Consider the following 20503-nt stretch of genomic DNA (forward strand, 5'->3'; position numbering starts at 1 on the left):
AGGAGATCTTCCAATCAGAGCCTGATCTTTCCAAACAGGGTTCTGGTGAATTTATTTTTAATCTATTTGGCTTTTTAATTCAGGCTTGAGTGCAATTTACCTAATTTCATGCAATTAGCAGAGGTGCTTATGTCAGGATTATAAGCACTCTAGGCTCCTTTAGTAGTCAATGGAAAAAGTCAACACCTCTAGACAACTCTTTAGCTCATTAAACTTTGCAGTTTTCCTTTAGATACTCCTCCTTCTTCGTCTTCCTAGTGATAGAGGGGGTCTGAGGAGATAATATTCCCGTCTCCTCAGTGCTTTACTGCAGTAGGATTATTCCATGATCTGCCTAGAAGTGGGAGTTTGTCCGGGCTCAATGGAGCATGGTCAAAACTAATATCTAGATAAATATCTTGACTCTAAAATTCAGTCTCCTTGGAAGAAATAACATTAGTTTGGTCTGTGATTTGTACATACACCATTCTGAAAACCATTCTTGAGTCAGAAATGACCTAAAATATGTTGCAATTTTTATTTTAGTAATGGTTAAAGTTGCAAATCACTGTTGCCATATGCCTTCTCTTTACCACATTTCTTGTCATTTGTTTGGAGAATAAATTTCCTATAATGTCAGTCTAATGATAAAAGAATTGCTATAAATGTTACAAAGTAAATAGAGCTAGTGTCAGTAACATATTCTTGCACCTTTTACCAAGTAATCTGCAGGAACATACAATTATCTCACCACCTTTTCACTTGCTTCATTTCTGTTTTATCCAGAAAGGAATTCAAAATCACCTTAACATCTAAGTTCTTCATGGTCTCTTTACACTTTTGCTGCTTACTTCCCCAGTGTCTCACTCTAATTGTGAAAGCCCAGTCTATTCTGTCCTCTCCATTTGACTGCACACATCAGGATAAGACAATCACTTCTTTAACTTGTCATATTAACATTTACAAATGCAAACATTTTCATTTACATTTTTATTTTTAGGTAACCAACCAAGTCTAAACAAATCACTGCTTAAGTTCCTGCTCTGGGAAGACAGTAATCCATTAAGGATATTTCCTTTTGGAATAAGAGGATAAATAGTGCAGTGTAGAGATTTCCACACTTTCACAAGAAAAGACTAGCACTTTCCTACTGTAATTCCTTCTAGTGTGGATTTTGAGACCATTTTCATTTTTGTTACAGCTATACATAGGATTTTAACAGCTCATAGTCAAGATTTAAAATTGTCTCTGTCCTACTTCCACCTGCTTATCCATTTCTCTTTCATCTGTTTCTACCACATTTTTCCCCACTAATATTTTGCCTCATATGTTCTTATACTTTCTACACCTCATAAGATAGATAAGTATCTGATGCCTTGGGCAAACAATTCAATAATTGGTGTAGAGAGAGAATAATGAAGCCAACGGCAAAAGACCTTGAGCAAGTTTCATTAAAAACAAACAAACAAATAAAACTAATAAGAAAATGAAACCAAAACACAGACAAAGGGGAAAAAATCCAACCAAAAGTAAATGCACAGAAACCCACCTTCCTCCCCGAAACCAGCTTTGATATTTGTGCTTGTGCTCTTATTGTATTGTCCCTTCCTGCCCCATGACATTCATCCAAATCTCCATCTGCTCCAACCTGCTTGAAAAGGTTGTGCAATCTGACTGCTCCTTCCAGGAGAAAATAAAAAAGTACTCTAAAAATCCACAGAAAATAGGTAGAGAAGCTGTACAGGACAACCCCAGTTCATCCCTTTTGGGGTCTCTGCATCCAGTACTAACTCTTATATGGCCACAGAACCAGAAAGATTTAGACTATGAGAAAGGCTTAAATCCCTTCCAAACCCAGCAAAAATAGAGTAATTGAAGAAATATGCTTGTAATTTTCTATGGTCAAGATAAGACTGGCCCCAACTATTTCATTTGAGAAACAGCAAATTACTTCCTTTCCAATTTTTTATCATTTCATTAACTTTCCCTTACAGTAAATTTTGGTATCTTTTGGAATGGACAGGTTCTGGTCTGTAAGATCTGTAAGACTGATTTATTTCTTATCTGTAAGATTGATCAATCTGTAAGATTGATTTATTTCTACAATAACATTAATTAAAATATTAATTCATATTGGAGTTCTGCACTGCACAGTAAAGACTCCTTTGCCTTTGATGGCAAGCTGTTTATGACTATTTGGGTATCTGACAGAGTTTCCACTTTCATAAATTTGAAATTTATTCCCTTGGCATTAGTCTTATACGTATTTTTTTACTCAGTTTATCTTAGCTATCTATCATTTGGTCTATGGGTAAGCTAACAATAGATAATTATAAAAGCAGGAAGAAAAAACTATAAACAGTGGAAACTTATATCTCATACTTAAGATTCAGAAGCAATAAGGCAATAGTGGTCAAAGAATCAAGAAGTAGGAAAAAAATTTGGACTCTACAATGAAAATTTTATCCTTCCACTATTGCTTTTAACACTGATTTCACAGGTAGTAGCTCAGAAGATGAAATTAGATTTTACTTCTAATTTATCTCAGAATATATTCCCATATCAAATAAAATGTGTAAAGGAAGATTATGGACTTCATTGGCTCTACAGTGGTGCAAAACCTGTAATGGAAGTTCCTAGCATCACTTAACGTCAGTCATGGTGGCCTCCAGTAAAATGCAAGCTGGACTCCTTATACAACTGTGTAGCCACCAAATTCCTGACCTTTGACAGCTACTGCTCTCACCTACACATCCATTTAAGTTTTTTCTTTCAAGAGACTATGTGGCCTTTTTCCTCTTTCCTTGAACAATGTTATGGTTTAAAGTAAAAAGATATTAAAACAAGCTTCTGTTCCTGTTGTACCATAGGGAATATTCTAAAATGCTGCTATGTCCGAATCACAGTCTGAAGGTCATTTCATTGATTTCCATGCCATTGGTCCCAACAGGTGTTTTGGTAGGAAAGCATCTTTGCCTTCTCTCCCAGCAAGGATTGCTGAGAACAGATCTCTTTCCACAAGGAATCACCTCTTTTGTGCTGCGGCTGAAAAAAATTGCTTAACTAGCACCAGATAGGAAAACAGAAAACAAACAGTAATACACCTGAAGAAGCTGAATACCCTCTACTCTCTTGCCATGAGAGAGAATCATGGTCAGTCAAGAGGGAATGGATGTAGTTCCACAGTAGTTTAACTCTGGGTTTAACACAGTAGTTTAATACTGGGTTGTTTCCATATGGAAAGTTACCAGGCATCTAAGTAACATCTGCTTAACATTGGGAAGGCCTTCAGTGTCTGAGGAATGCTTTCTAGATCTTAGACCTAAGACTCAAAATCACTGTCTATGGAAAGTCAAGACTGTTTCTTATGTTCTTCAGTACTTCATCATATTGTGTTGTTAAATGTTCAAAAATCCAACTTCCATCAGTTCCTTCAGAAAATTATTCCAGAAACTGATGTTCACCAGGGTTGAGGGGTTTCTGTGATTTCTCTGTCATTTTTGTGCCTGCTGACAATTTTCTTTCAGTTTAAATAGGAAGAGCAATGGCTGAATTACTCCACTATAATATGTATGCACTCATTTGTAGCTCATTTCCACTCCCATTAACAAGCTTTTCAACACCCTTAAGTAGTAGGAAAGAAAATATTTGCAGCCATTAACAAATGCACCACTTAATGACATTATAAGCCTGCCTGATCAGAGCCCTTTACTAGATATTGGATTGCTTGTTGAAAGTCAATTTTACAACAAAATAAACACCAGCATGACATAAATTTCACTAGTTTAGTTTTCAGAGGTAGTTATATGCCATATTACTCCTCAGGGGTGAAAAACATAATGTGTGCAAATGAATTTACATACACAGCAACTGATTTTCCAGTGACAATATAATTAAGGCTGTAAAAGACTGCCTATACGTAACAGCTACTGTGGGAGCCTCTTGCGTGCTCTTATATATACACAACAACCATATTTTGTTTTTCTTACTTTGCTGTAACACTTGTCTTTTTGTAAAAAAATGCAAATTATACTGTGTCTAAAAAGTTTCTAAAAGACTGAGAAGCACAATATTTAGACCACTGACTCAAATTTTGCATTAGAGAAAAATAAACACTGCTGAATCAAAATATATCTTATTTGTTTGGTATAAGTACTTGTTTTCAATATAGACACATGTACATCATGGGAACAAAGTGAGTAGTTTTAGAACTTTGGTTTTCGACTCTTTTCCAAGATGATCACCTGGTATCTGAACCAAGTGCCTATTAGAGCCCCTCTGGTTCCTGATCAAAATATTGCTCCACTGTGGCTTCACCTGGTATTAGGACAGTACCAAGGAGACACAGTTCATTATTTTCTTTTGTATTAAGGAAGGCTTCACTGCATCACTTTTTTTTGTTTTTTTTTTTACTGCTTCTGGAGGAATTGACTGTGTTGCAATTACAGGCACCATTCAAATTTCTGTTCTCTTTGTGCACCTGAGAAAGCAGAAGATAAGTGATGGTGGCTTTAAGCAGTATAAGCATGAGTATAAGCACAAGAGTGGAAGGCGAAAGGATAAAGACACCCAAGACTAGGACCTGAGCTCCATCACTGAAAAGAAATCCGAGCAATTTTAAAATACATTTTGGAATCCATGGATAAGGATGTTTAAACCACTACTTTAAACAGGCACAGTAGATAAATATTAATAAATTGAACTTCATTCTGCAGTATGAAGTGGAGAACTATTAAAGTAGATATTTGGAGATGCTTTTTACTCTAGTTTTCTATGTAAAATTTCACAGATTTCTCTAGGAATTTTGATTCACTTCAAAACCAAAAGCAAAATAAAAAGATAGACCTTTTGAAGCATAAGAAAAGGATATTACTTTCCTTCAGTCACATAAGACATGAATGTATAATAGTTAATAATAAAGACTGATCAACAGACTTCTGTTAAATTTCTTTATCAATTAAAAACTACATTTTTCTGGGAAAAAAATCTACTTTTAATAGACATGTTGATATTCTCTGAGAAAATCAAGGAACTGAGAAAAGAAACCTTTGAAGCTTTGCATGAAAATATGGAATATTTTATTTGAAAGACAAAAAAAGTTCAACTCAAACAGCGCTATTTTCTGCTGTGAGTTATGCTTTCTAATTCAATTGTAGCTCATAAATCACATAATATGTCCCCCATCTTCATTGAGAGGAGATAAACAGATGAATAATATGATAAGGAGTTGGTCTGGAGAGACCATCAAAATGGCAGAATGGGATTGTAAATCCTGAACAACAATTATAATAGGATTTTCATAGAATCATAGAATAGTTTGAGTTGGAAGGGACCTTTAAAATCCATCCCACCTGCCATGGACAAGGACATCTCAGGTTACTCAGAGCCCAGTTCAACCTGACCTTAAATATTTCCAGGGATGAGGCAGGTTGCCTCATCTGGAACAGGTTGTTCCAGTGTTTGTGAAACCCCATTGTAAAAAACTTCTTTCTAAATTGAACCTCCTTCAGTTTAAAACCATTCCCCCATGTTGTATTGCAACAGGCCCCGCTAAAAAGTCTGTTCACATCTTTCTTGTAAGACTCATTTAAGTACTGAAAGGTTGCAATGAGGTTTCCCCAGAGCCTTCTGTTCTTTAGGCCAAATAGTCCCAAATCTCTCAATCTTTCCTCACATGAGAGATGGTCTGATCATCCTGGTGGCCCTCCTCTGGAATCAGTCTAACAGTTTGATTTCCTTCCTGTGCTGGGGACTCCAGAGACAGATGCAGTACTTTGGGTGGGGTCTCACAAGAGCAAAGTAGAGGGGTGCCAGCCACGCTGCCTTTGACGCAGCCCGGGATACAACTGGCTTTCTGGGATGCAAGTGCACATTGCTGGCTCATGTCCAGCCTCTCATCCACCAGCACTCCCAAGTCCTTCTTAGCAAGGGCTGCTCTCAATCCATTCATTCTCCAACCTGCATTGATACCAGGGGTTGCCCTAATCCAGGTGCAGACTGTGCGCTTAGCCTGGTTAAACCTCACGAGATTTTCATGGACGCAGTGCTTGAAGATGTTCAGGTCCTCTTGGATGGCATCCTGTCCTTCAGGCGTGTCAGCCACATTAATTTAACTTGGTGTCAGCTGCAAACTTGATGAGGGTCTGTTGTCTATGTCATTGATAAAGATATTAAGTAGCACATTTGTCACGATTTTGAAGAGAGTACCTTGGCATGTTTCAGTTCTGGACTAGTTACTGAAAGAAAGGAACTTTTTCAGTTTAAAACTTTGATGTTTCAAGGCACTTTGAAATTAATTTTAATATTTACCACATCCTTGCCTTTGAATCTGTTTTTGTAATATACATGTTCACAGTGTATCACCCCACACAGAATGTAATCTGCACTTTATTCAGACTAATATTCCTTATTACCAGTTGAACTATCATCTTCAATGACTTTGGAGCCTTGCTTTTCTTTCATTAGAGATGCTTAGGGATCCTCCCAGATTAAATTTGCTGATGTACTAAACTGAGATTAGATACACACCACAGCTGCCAAACAAGCAGAGGCAATTTCAGAGCCAGTACTATGAGAAACATAGATCTGTAATGTATTTCTTAAAAAAAAATAGTAAAAATGGAAGGCTCTGAAAGTGTCATTAATGCAATCTCATTACTTACATAATGTTGGTATTCCTTGCACACACACAAAAAAATCTTTTGGAGGTTTCCTGAAAAGAGATGTTTTTTACCTTCTCCACTTCTGATTTTATTGTTTTAAAGACTCTCCATAGTGTCCAATTTTCCCTCACAACAGCTTTAAAAATAATATTACATATAGTGAAATGTCAGACTGCAAATATCAAATAACCTTAAATTCACACAATCCTACTGGGCCCAGTCAATACACACTTAAATGTATTGCAATATTTCCATTCACTCAGGTATCTATTTCGAAGCTTCACAAATTCAGAAGTGAAATATATATTTGGTCTTCATAATTTTCTATTTTCCTGTTACAAAACTTCATATTCTATCAGGAGCATAAAAAATACCAGGCAGTTTTGGTGACTACTTGTGAGCTTTCAGTAATAGTGTCTTTGGATGCTTGAGAGAAGAATTCAATCTCAATGTCTGTCATAATTTTTAATTGTTCTTAAATGACAAACACAGAAATATTTCATAATTAATTGGAAATATGTAAAAAAATCCTAATGAATTTCCCGTGTCTTATCTCATTGTGACCCTGGGTGACCTTCAGTAATATTGTTATAAACCATTTTTCAAATAGTTGAGATTGTACGTAGTCTTATTGACATCTCAGTTGTTCTTCTATGCACAGGTAGAAAAGAAAAGTTAATTCAGCAATGTGATTACAAGAGCTTTCATGTCTTCTAGGTCTTTTATAATTAGGCCTTTTATAATATGCCCTCACCATGTCAAAAAGAAAAGTTTGCTTATTTTATTCTCAGTAACCCAGCCAATTAGTGGGTGACACAAAACCAAGAAAACACCAAGGGCTTGGACACACAGATCAGACTTTGTTTTCAACAAAAATCTGGTGCTTTGTGGTCCTTAGGGTGTAATGTCATCTATTTATAATGTAGTTCTCTATTGCCTCCTACAGCTCTTGCAGTGGGCATTGTTCCAGCAGCTCTGAAGTTCAAAACTGGGATGGCTTGTTTTTATTAGGAATTTGATTGTTATCTTGACAGTATTCTTTTGTTTTCACTAGCACTATAACCAGTTGGAAGTATAAGAAATGCTGATGCCTTAACAGCCTTACAACTCTAACAACGGCTTTCACAACAATGAAAAATTTTAGACAGATACTAAGTCCTAATGTTCACAGCTGATTCTCAGATATTGCCCTTATTCCAGGGCAATAAACATAATCACAGAGGGATATATTAAGAAAGTCTAACATACTTTCTGCCCATTCTCTTGCTTCTAAAGACTACTACCACAGAACAGCTTACACAAATCAATGATTCTGCTCCCGCTGGAAATGGAAGAGCCACAGTTCTTTTCTGCATTTACACTCATGGTGTAAAATACCTATCCAATTCCACCAGGAAGGCCCAGAGATTTGTACATGCTTTGAGGGTAGTAAGAGAGGAGAGGATACACGAACCACCTAACTAAGATCATTTAGGTGAGAAAATGTTCCCCAGAATGAGCAAGGGCTACACAAGATCCTATTATATAATTTTCTGTCCAGTTTGAAAATTATAGTTTGATTTGCTACAATAGGAACAATAAGCTCAGAGCTTTACTGCTCCCAGGAGACCAAGGGATTTACTACAGTAGTTATAGTAACAGATACAAAAAAACCTCACAAATTTGGTGCTCACCTACTGATTTTTAAGGTTTGGGGTTTTTGGGGTTTTTTGGTTGGTTGGTTGGTTGGTTTTGTTTTGTTTTGGGGGATTTTTTTGTTGTTTTTTTTTCGCCAAAGGGAAAGGAAAAATGGATTGCAGCAGCTTGGATCAGGGAGAAAACAGGCATATCTGAGACCAAGTTAAGACGAATAAAGAAGATAACTGTAATTTTATGTGGAAAAAAGAAAATATGAGAAAACATTAAGGTCTACTTTGTGAGACAGGGATGACTAAGATTTTCACACTTATATTTCAAAGTAAAACTCTGCTCAAAATCTCAAGACAAAATATTAGTTAACCAGTAAGTCCAGCTTCTAGCCAGATTAGGGAAAAAAATAACAAAGGAGATAATTTATAATATTTTCAAAACTGCTAAAGTGGAAAAGAACCTTAGGTTCCCTTTATAATATAAAAGATTTTCTAACAGATTTAGTGAAAATCAAGTTGAAGTATACGAAGCAAAACCAATTAACAATACTTTCTCCTGTGTGGCTTCTAATGCACTCCAGACTTGATATCAACATGCTCCGGTGGAAAACTCCACACAAAGTTGGTTTTTTATTCAATACTGGTCCTATTATACAGTGTGATAAATAAATACAGAGAATGAAATTAATTTATTTCTAGATTCAAATGTATCTACTCAAATGCTGAGCTTCATTTTTAAGATAGCTTTTCAGAATCATTTTGCTGAAACCATGGGTTTTGAGCAAAATGAGAACCTGACATGATGGTGGATACCTATTTTCTGGAAATTAAACCCAGGAGTTGAAATGCACAGAGAATGCAGGTTAGAATAAAGTCTAAAAAAAAAGCATGATTCGTAACACATTTTGTCTATTTATTCCCATGAGAAATCAAAATAGAAAATTCATAACACTAAAAAGAGAAGGAAGTTTACAACGGCAAATATAAGGTTATGACTTATCTAGTGACAAGTTTCACCCCTTGTCTTCATTATTATTTTTTGTATACATCTAAATGTTTTTCTCTATATAACATAATATAAAATAATAGCATCAACATGAAGGCTGTACTTGCAAAGGCTAGATTTAACTATTCTTCCCCAAAGCAAGTGACCTCCTAGGACCACCAGTTTATTTTATACCTGAAATTTCTCTTCTAGCCATTATATTGTGTTGTTGTGTTCGGGTTTCTTGGGAGTTTTTTGTTCTGTTTCATGAGGGTTAGGCCTTGACTGCTCACGTGTCTCAGCACTGACTGATGACTCTGAGTTTAGATGGTGCAGTTGTCAATGGAAAAAGTGATATGCTCAGGGAGGCAAAGGCTGTAGCCCTGCTTTTAACTTACAGTAATAGCCTGTGTTTATTTTAACAAAAATAGATATATTAAATGCTATGGGGTGGTCATAGCACTGATCATTGGCTCCTAACTATCTTAATAACATTCACAACCAATTGCTGCACAGTTATATATAAGGTTACTAAGCAACAAAACCATAGTAGAGAGCAAGTCAAAGACCTCAAAAAATGAGAACACGTCATAATAAACAATGGCATTGGAGGTCAGAAAGAATACTCCATCTGTGTCCAAAGACATCTTCATTGATTCATTATCACAATGATGTGATTCTTCATGGTTCCTTAGAACTGATTAACAAAGAGAAGTTATAGAAGAAGCACTGAAGTGCTATTAGTTGCATCTAAAATGGTGTTCTTACCAGGCAGACACCAGATTCCAAGCTGTGGTGAGTTTGGTCTTTACTTGCAGTTAACAAGAGGCTTTCCTTTCCTGTTATATCTCCCTACCTATTTTTAGAAGCCTCTCACACTTATTCATGCAGTGCTCGTCAATGTGTGAAATTAAAGTATGAACTGATCAGTGTGTGAAAGTGAGGTTCAGAGAGTTAATTTATGAATAAATTATACCAGGGATCTTGAATGTGTTTAAGGAAGGCTGTGCCACCTGCTGAAATGAGCTGCTACTACTACACTGAGAGCTGAAATCAGAATGGCTGAAAGCGAAGATTGACTGAAATGTACTAAGGTCAGGCAAATTACTAAATACAAACAGGTAGTTGCATTTTGCTGGTATGACTACTATAAAATCATATCTTTAAACAGGAAAGGCAGGATTGCAAAAACTCAGTTTCTACTGTTAAAGATGTACAATTTAAAGCTAAAGTTTTAAGTTATAGATATGGTTTACAAATAAACCGTATTTTTCTGCTTAAGTTATCAAAATGAATTGATCCATGTGTAATTCTAATGTCTGGGTGATGTAAATGCTTTATCTCTTCAAAAGAAGTTATTCTGGAGTAAGTAAGAAGTGGATATATCCTATTAGGTTAGTCTCATGCTCCCAAATAAACTGAATCAATTTCTTGCAGCTTGGGCTCAAAGGGACTGTGAAGAACACCCAGAGTTAGGAGTAAAATTAAATGGAGAAAAATAGTAGCATGGAAGAATACAAAAGATAAATGCTCCATTAGCCCTGAACTCCTCTGAAAACTCAAAGCATCCAAGAAAGATTTAAACCATATACAGGGCACTGGTAGGAAGGCAATCAGAAAGTGTACCAGAACCTTCCTGGTAATGGAAGGTTCTGGTACACTTAATGCATCTAGAAAGATAATTGTCAAGCCAATTGTGCAGGAGGTGGGATATGTAACATACTAATCTTTGGTGTGATTGGTAGTATCTCTCCACTTTCAAACAGAGTGGTGGTGGGCTTTGATTGCATATTTTACAGCACTGGCTACAAAGTATTATGTGGACATGATGACGAAAAAAAATAAGATAATGTTGGTCTTCTCATCCTCAAAATTCTTCTAAAATGTGCTCTTGCTTTTTCTGAGTTGTTCTGTGAGTATTTGACAAGCAGAACATGTTAAGTAATTCATTTGTGGGAAAATTTAAAGATAGATATTTTCCTGGAAAGTTATGCTTTAAAACTATGATAAATTTAAAACCATAATAATTAAAAAAATGTTCACATAGGTTTAAAATTGTGGTCCTAAGTCCACAATTAGTTCTATGAAGGTGGACCTCTGTGCCTACATAAAATCTGCCAGTAAGCTGGGAGATACATTCAAGCTCAGCACCTTCTGAAACTGATGAAGACACTTCAGAGATGTAGAACTAGTGAGCAGAAACACTACCGTGCAGTTTTGTAGACCAGAACAGTTGTGTTGCACCACTAAAAGAAAGTAGATTTGTGATTAAATCATCTAACAAAAAATAAATGAGTTATTTCTCTGGTCAGAGTAAGGAAGCTCACTGCAGTTCATCACGAGTTTCAAAAATCTTACAAGACATATGGAGGATCTTTCATTCTTGAAAAACTGCAGATTTCCTCAAACATTTGAGTAACTCTAAGATTAAACTGCACTTGCTTATTCAACCCTAAAAATGTCTTAGGTTTTTCACATTTTTTTCAGGGTAATGTTTTAAAGGAGAAATTAGAATGACTTAAAGATTTTCCACAGCTTCTGTCAGCAGGTATTTTTTCTTCCAAATAATACTACATGGTAGTATTTTGACATTTGTGGAAGATAAGGTTTGCTTTTGCACTTTATAAATGAAACAAAATTTTTTGTTTTCAAATATATAACTATTGGAAACTATAATATTGATTATAAAGTCACAGTTGTTTATTTGTCACTGTTTTAGTTGATTAGGTGACACTTTAATTCTTTTTTGTTCCAATGTTGAATGGAAACCTTTGTAAAAGTGTGAAGTTATGTGCAAAAAAAAATATATTTATATATATATTCCTATTTCACCAGAGTAGTAATGTACTAGATGTCAAGGTAGTAGCTGAAGACCCTTCAAGAATGATGGCATTTTTCAGAGGTAAAAAATATAAGGGATATAGTTCTAGGAAGTGCAACTAGGAAAGGATGAAATTAAAGAAGTTTTGTGGGATAAAAAAACTATGAGAAGATATTTTGCAGCACAGTTTTTGATGTGATTAATGAAGCTTGGTACAATAGTGCACTAAAAAAAGGCTTTTCCTTTATGTCATATTGTCTGATCTGGTAATTTTGGAGACTGATTTTTAACATATCTGATAGTTTTATCTAGTTTTTTCTAATCCATTAGTTAGCCCTGTTTTGGCTAGAAGCAGGCATGTGTCAGCTGAAAGGACACAGCCACTTATGTTTATTTCTGCTAAGACTACATTTATACCACCTTTGAAAGGAAATGAAATGCTTTAAGTTTATTTAAAAGCAGGCAGATTTCTAGGAATAAAAACAGAAATGTGATCAACTCTATTTGCGTAAGTTGTACCTACTTTCCATTTTAAAAAACCTGTAGTTCCCTGTGTATTATTATTGTTCCCTAAATAAAAGTGCAACTTGGTGCACAATTAAATCATACAAAAAATACATTAAAAGCTCTAATGCTGCCTTGTATGGCATGTGAAATAATCAACATTTTCTGCTCGCAGTCTCAGCCATTATAATGTTATTACGCAGCCATTAAATTGAAGCTGTTATTCCACTGCTAAAACAACTGATCAATATCCATTACCCTTCAGTGATGGTTGGAGCCAAAATGAGATTATATTGCAAATGAGCCACAGACAAGGTAATAATCCCTCCACTTTGATATATTTAACGGCATTCCCTAAAGCAGATAATTTCCTTAAGAGAGAGTAGAACTTTTCTATCACGTCTCCAATCTAGGAAATAAAAATGTTCTTTAATTATAAAAAGCCTTACGTACTATGGTTTATAATGAAATAATACTGTTCTTGGCAAAGATAACCACTGCTGGATCAATGAAATTGTTTCTAGTTTCTGCCTATCGAGTTTTACATGTTATAAATGCTGTATTGTATAGAGCCTGTGCCTTACCAAGGAAATGAACAAAATGATGTTTTCTTGAAGTCAGAATGTATCTCAGTGTAGTATATTTCAAATCTTGCCCAAATATAAATAAATAGAGATGGGAGACACCTCCTTAGAAGGATTTTAGTGTCTTTTTCCTATAAGACCTGCAATAATCTTGTTTTCCCTTTCTTAACACTTACAAAATCTGGCTGAATAACTTCTAAGCTGTGCTTAAGTAGTTCTTCCAAGGCCCTGTCAGTCATTAATTTGAGGGATCCAGCTTTTGCTTTCATCTCTTATCTCTGGATCATTAGTGTATCTGGGTGTTATTTTGGGTAATATAATTAGTTGTTATTATTATACTAATTATTATATATATAATAATATATATATTATTATACTAATTATTGTTATGTATTAATATATTAATTCTCTGTTATGTTGCTATGTATTATTATTGTTATGTGAGGTTTTTTCTTTTATATTAACAGGGTATTCTCACAGACAGATGTCCTTACATCCAGATATCCACATCTCCTTTACATTCCACACATCATTGTGATATGCAGAACGCAGATTGTTTTTCAGCTGCTCAGTCTTGCACTTTTCAGCTGGTCCAGCAGTTTCCCTATGAAGCAAAAGACTTCTCAAGTTGTCAAACAAATTTGGACAATTTCCTAATATATAGTATAATATAGTAATAAAACATATCTTACTGCTATATCTCAAGTTCTGTTACCCTTTCTCACTTGTTTTTCTTCTGTATTTGACAGATTTAATTAATTTTGTTTTCCAAAGTGGATGTTGCTTTGTCATACGTGGACAAAATGCTCAGTTTCCTCCAAAAAACCCTTTTAGAACTAGGACTTTTGTTTTTTTTTTAATCCAGCCTTCTGTGATTTTGAATAAACTTCTGGAATATAAATAACACTTCAGCCCTCAACAAGGAAGAGCAGCTAAAAAAAAAAAAGGCTTTACTTTTAATATTGTAATGACTACTTGGATGGAAAAATTAACAGTAACCATGATAGGTTTATATAGGCATTTATACACTAAGTATAAATAGATCCTATGGCAGAAGGAATTTTTCCAAATATTGGAAGTTTAATATCTCCTTTTCACATGCTTATATTTGATATTCCTATGAGTCTTACTTTCTGTAATACTGTTCAATCTGAGCTCTGCAGCAAGCATCTGAGAGACTTTTGGCTTGTCCAAATGCCAGTATCTCTGTAAGCGTATGTAGAAATAGAGGCAAAGAAGTTTAGCTCTTTTGTGGATAACAGTTAGACTGTTCTCTTTGTAGTCCTTCATACTCATGAAATAGAGGCTGTGATTTAATTTTCTACAAAATGGCATTGTCCATCTGAGTTATTCAGTAGGAAAAACCTTCTTGGATATAGTCTGGGTTCCAATGGTAACTTTTGTCATTGCTCTCTTCTTTCTTATGTAAAGCTAAGAACTCCTGCAGTTTTTGAAAAGCTCATATTCCTGGCCCATTTCTTTGGATAAGCCATCCTTAGCTTCTCACCTCTCTGGCTTGTTCTTTTGTTCTTCTCAAAAGCTTTTTCCTCTTAATGACCCTATTTGATACCTCCACTTAGCAAGCACAGCTTGGTTTTCTCCACCAAGGAGAAGCCTCCCTGAGGCTTGAAAGAACTCTGCAAGAATAATCACTTCTTTGCAAAATCTCCGCTTTTTCCTTATCAAGCCACCTGGCTTGGCCACCACCATCATCACTAATGTACTGCAGTGGGAGCAGCCCAAGGGCATAAAGAAATAGAGTGCTACGATCATATGGGGAATGGACTGAGGAAGTCATAGCGCATACTACAGGGATTTCATTGCTCCTGGCACCCATGCTGGAGTGAGTAAAGTTGACCTGCTATACTGCAGTCACACCTTTGATTGCTCTCTAAACGTACTCTCAGTTAAAAGTTCGTGGCAGAAAGGTATGTGGCAGCAAGAACAATTGGATCATAGTCCATGGCTAATCTGAGACAAGATGATGATTCTAGCAATAAATAATAATAAAAAAAAAAACTTTGCATCATCTTACGGCTCAAATGCATATTTAAAGCTAAAATAAATAAATAATTGTTCTGAGGAGACCCTTACAGCCCCTTCTGTACTACTACATTCTGTTTTATTTAATGTAAAGTACGTAACCCAGCCTGACAACCCTGACAGCAGAACTGTCAGAAGGCTTAGTGGAATTATATGATTTTCTTTCTCTGATCAAACTGAGAACTGACTTGTTTTGGCAAAATTGTAACGAGGTTCTCAACATTGACAGAAGAATGGCAAGTTAGGGAAAAGTGCAGATCATAAATGCTATCTAATCTAATAAATACTATAATTCCTAATAAGTTTTTTTCTTGGTTTTTATTTTTTCCTTACACAGTTGTTTCTAGAAAGTTTTCCACACCTAGTTTATGTTTTCTATATAAACACATTAATTGCATCTTAGCTTTCAGAGATCTGAGGGCTGACACTGATAGCAGAACTAGATGCTCCTATTTATAACAACTGTTTGATCAATAATGTATTGCAGATGCACAGCCCATAGTACATTGTAACAAACATACAAATGGAATGTCTTTCTCCTACACATGCTCCACAGCAGCTTGCTTTGCAATGCCCAGCACTATTCCTCTCAGAGGCCAAAGAAAATCTTGCTGTTTAATTGCAAGTCCATTAAAACACAACTAAAGGTTAAGATGTTGCAGTTACTGACATTTAAGTCGTAAATAAGCAAGGCCTGAAGAGAAGAAAGGAAGTGGGATGCTATTTTTATTGCATAAAAAGAAAAATTTTGCTGGAGTCATAAGGTCATTTCTGTTGTTTTTTCAGAGCTGCATTCTCATTGGCTGTGCTTGAATATAACAAAATCATGTTGAAAAAAGAATTTTAAAAGATTAAAATGAAAGAAAACCTTTTATACCTGCCTCATCAAGACTTACTGCAGTGGAGGAAAAGCGTACATGAACTGATTCTGGTGGATTGATTCTCTTTTATGACACGAAAGCCAGATGAACAGAATCACAACCTGTCCATCTAACTTCATCAAGTTCAGTTGGTACAAATGAGAATAATTTCCAGCGTAGTGCAATGTAATATGGACAGCAGGCCTATTTAGATTTGATGTCATTACTATAGAAAATGAAAATTACTGTGTTCTGTTCAATAAGTAATAATGATCCACTGTAGTCTTTAAATGTCTCAACTTGTAAGAATGGTTTACATAGCCCTAAACTGCATACATATTAATGAGAATGTCTTCTCTTTCATAAAAAAAAAATTCAAAATGCTTTTGCTACCCAAACTGATAACATTGTTTCAAGGAATAACATGACTTCATCATTACTTTGAGGTCTTAAATTGATATTAAAAGTCTTTCTGTAGATAATAATCTGAAACTTCTTGATCTGAATGCAAGAACTGCTTGGTAAAATTCTATGGCTTTGGTTACAAAGAAAGATGTACTCATCTCTTTTACCTTTAATATCTAATACTATTACCTTCCATGATGTTACATACATAAAGAGCACAGTCAACATACCGCATCAAGATAATGTGAAAATAGAAGAGATGTTATTTTAATTCTTTCAAAAGCTACACAAAAAACAATTAACATACTATATTGAATCTTTTGTTGTAATTTTTAAAGTGTTTTTTTTCCACTGAGTCTTTTTTTGATTAATTTTTTTTAGGTTTATTATTATACACTATTTTTCATGATTTCCATTTTCCTCAGAAATTCATGCAATTTGCTTTGCTCAACATATGGTAACTTAATAGACAATGGCCATCCTGATATTTGAGAATAATTCAGAAAATAATTGTTTTTTGATGATTTTCAGATACCTTAGAGTACACTTGATTATTAAGATATGTCTTACGAATCCAGAAAATTACATACCCAAGGCTAGTTATTCTTCTCAAGAAAGTCAATATATTAAAAACCAATATCAATTATATTCCCTTTAACATGTTAGAACCTTGAGTCACTTTGTTTCTGTTACAAAAAATACTCATTGTGTAATGAGGTAAATAGAGTTCTGCTTTATACAAGTAAAAAATTCATTACCAAGATCAGTCTATAGACAGAACACTTAAATTAAAGTTTAATGCCTGCCTGCTAATCATAATTCTATCATAATAAACTTTTATTCTTTAAGGTTAGTCTCATACATTTTCCTATTAAATTATGTAAATATTTTTTTGTTGTTTAGTCTTGCTGTTTTCCTAAAAAGTCTTTTTATATGCCTCAATTTAACAGTAGCTACACATCATTTTATATTTCTGCAACACTTTAGTTTTTAAATTCAAAAAAACCAGACAAACTGGACCAATTCATCTGGGTCTTCTTGCCATCTGAGCACATCACTGATGTGTGTAGTGTTGTCTGTTGGATAACAACAAGTGATTGATGGTACTTTTTTCCTACCTAAATGCTGTGTTATAAGTGTTTAAAATAAAATTAGTTTTTCTAATGGAGTTTACTGGAGTATGAACATCAGTGGAGAGTGTACTAACGCAGTTTTTCAATGGTCCAATCCTTCTCCAGCAGGACTCGAAGTCACTGGAAAAATACATTAATTTTCACAGAGGCAAGTTTTGGCCACAAAAAATTCAGATAGAAAGTCATACAGCACAAAGATAAATTGTCTAGATTCCCGTATCCTTTATCCCAACTTTTTAAAGATATAACTGTCAGCATCCCTGGAGCTGCTCCCAATTACATTGATATATATAACCAGATTGGGCCCACCAAGATCACGTTAAGACTAAGATTTAAAACAGTCACATGGAGCATTACCTGATTCAGGTTATCAAAATAAACACTCTAATTTCTGCAGGATTACCTACACAGACTAAGAGATACAAAACTAAATCTGAAGCAGTAGGAGTCTACAGCTTTTTTTCCACATCATTGGTTTAATCATAGTGGAAGATCACATTACAGTTTTATGCATCCATATGTACATTTGACATGTCTCAGAGGAGCTGGATGTTTATTACTTTGACCTTAAGTAAAAAGGAAAAAATGCTTCCTTTTCTTTTAAGAACTTGATCATCCGCAACACTGAGCACATTGTAGAAATGTCAAGGGCTTTGAATTGCCATTAAAGCCAGAAGCTTGAAAGGTTGAGTCATATAGATATTTATTTTATAGCAATTAATAACCTAAGAAATTAACTCACTAATATACTATACATCTTAATTAGAAGCCACATCTTCATTTTAATTAATTTCCTTTAACTTATCCTCTATTTAATTACTTTCCTTTGCAGTTTGCATAACAAAGGTGCAGATTCTATATAAGATTTACAATGGATTCAATTGTTGTTTTGTTTTTTGTTTATGTGAAACTTGATGAAAAGAAATATAAGCACTAAGTGATCTATTCTTACTCTCTAGTTGACATGCACAATTCTCACTGATGCTGGAAGACATATCACAGAGTGTACTCCCCAGTGACTTTAGGGAAGTATTGAAGCAACCCTGTATTTTAGATGTCTAGTTTGTTTTAGTTTATTCCTTCACACCTTTTGCAACAATTTGTGTTGCAGTTTATATTACTGCATTACTGTCCAATTACAGTTATAGGCTCAAAAAACTGAAAAAATACCAGAATGGAAAAGATTGCTTTAAATACAGAATTCAAAACAAGTCATGGACTAAAATAGATGTCTCAACTTTTGAAAAAAAGAAAGACCAAAAAAAAAACCCAGCCAAAAAAAAACCCTCAGCAACCTCTTCCATCAGTGTAGCCTAATGAATTTACTAAATTACTTTAACTTTTCAAACTTTGCATAGACTTGTTCCCTTTTTTCACTAACTCAGTGCTACACATCTAACTAACATGCTGAGTTTAGTCGACTTCCATGCACACCTTACCTCAGCTAATTGTGCCTTTACGTATCTCCTATTCAGATTACATAAACCAGCTGCACACTGTCGTTGTTGGGATGGACTACAACATATAATATTCAGCAAGAAAGTTCATTGGAAAGAATAGGAAGCAGCAGCAGCGAGCTACAGTTTACAGCCTCTTAAATACATCTCTTTAGGTACACGTATATTACACAGATAGGTCAATTTAAACACACAAACTACAATTCTTACAGCCTATAGGTGGATTTTAGTTGGACCTTCTTAGTTCTACTTTCTCACAACATCACTACACATCTGTCCCTGTTTTCCTTTGATGTTTATATTTTTCTCAGTCACTGTGTTCAAAACAAGTCCTCGTTCCCAGGAGACAGTATCTTTGTTCTCACAGGAACAGTGTCCTTGTTCTCCTGATGTTTTTCTCCTCTTCTCAGGGTGCATGTTGCAGGACTAAGGCCTCCATTCTCAGTCAGCTTTTATTAGGGGGCTCGGACCAGCCGAGATTCCCCACAGCACACAGTAATTTTGAATACAATACCACATCAGCTGTGCAATGTTTCTACCAGAATATATGATCAGATTCGTCATGTACTGTTATAGGTTAGAAATTCAGGAGAAGTTTTCTTCCCCTGCTCCACTCTAAGAAAAACGGAGTGAGTGGGGGGAAGGGAGCCAATTAGCTTTACAAAAGATCTGGCCAAATTCCTGGCTAATGGGCTATCAGAGAGACTGGGGGGAGAGGGGAGGAGTTTTGAGAGGGGGTGACAGGCTCTGTTCCGGGGAGAGATTCAGACTGCTGGGTTCTTTTTGGAGGACAGAGACAGGGTCTGTGTTGAGGGCATATGGAGAGAAGGCCTGGAAGCCTGTTTGTCTGGCTTCCTGTCCTGGTCAGCCCTGACTGCTGGCTTCAACTTGCCTGTGAGCTGTCTTTCGTCTTCAGCCCAGAACTGCTGTGTTTTCATTGGAGAGTCTCTGTGCTCGCTGGGAGAAAAGGAAGAGCTTTTTGGGGCACCATCAACTGAGAACAACAGTGAGTCTTGCTGGGGGGTGAACTGCTTTCCTTACCCCTTCCTTCCATTGGGGGAAGGGTCCCCCATCTTCTTTTTGGCTTCTCCCACGACCCAAGACCACCCCCAGACCCCTCCCCGTGTGGGGACCGCCAGTGATCCAACAGCGCCCCCTGCAGGCCACGATGAGGACTGCGCTAAAGGACAGAGAAGTATTCATTCAGACTTTTTTTTTTTTCTAGGATTACTGTCTAGTTTTTTTTGTTTTCTGTTACTGTTTTTTGCCAACATACATATATCTTTTAATAAAGGGTTGTTATTTCTTCTGGTTTTTCCACAATTCCTCGATTAAAGCCCCTTAATTTTGAATTTACAACTGCTGAGAGAGAGGAGTTCGGTCTATCTCATAACTCATCCTCTTTAGCAAATATTCCAGTCTGCTCAGACTGAGACATGTAC

The sequence above is a fragment of the Manacus vitellinus genome, unplaced genomic scaffold (assembly GCF_001715985.3).
Source record: "Manacus vitellinus isolate BGI_N305 unplaced genomic scaffold, ASM171598v3 scaffold_0_pilon, whole genome shotgun sequence".
Taxonomy (NCBI): domain Eukaryota; kingdom Metazoa; phylum Chordata; class Aves; order Passeriformes; family Pipridae; genus Manacus; species Manacus vitellinus.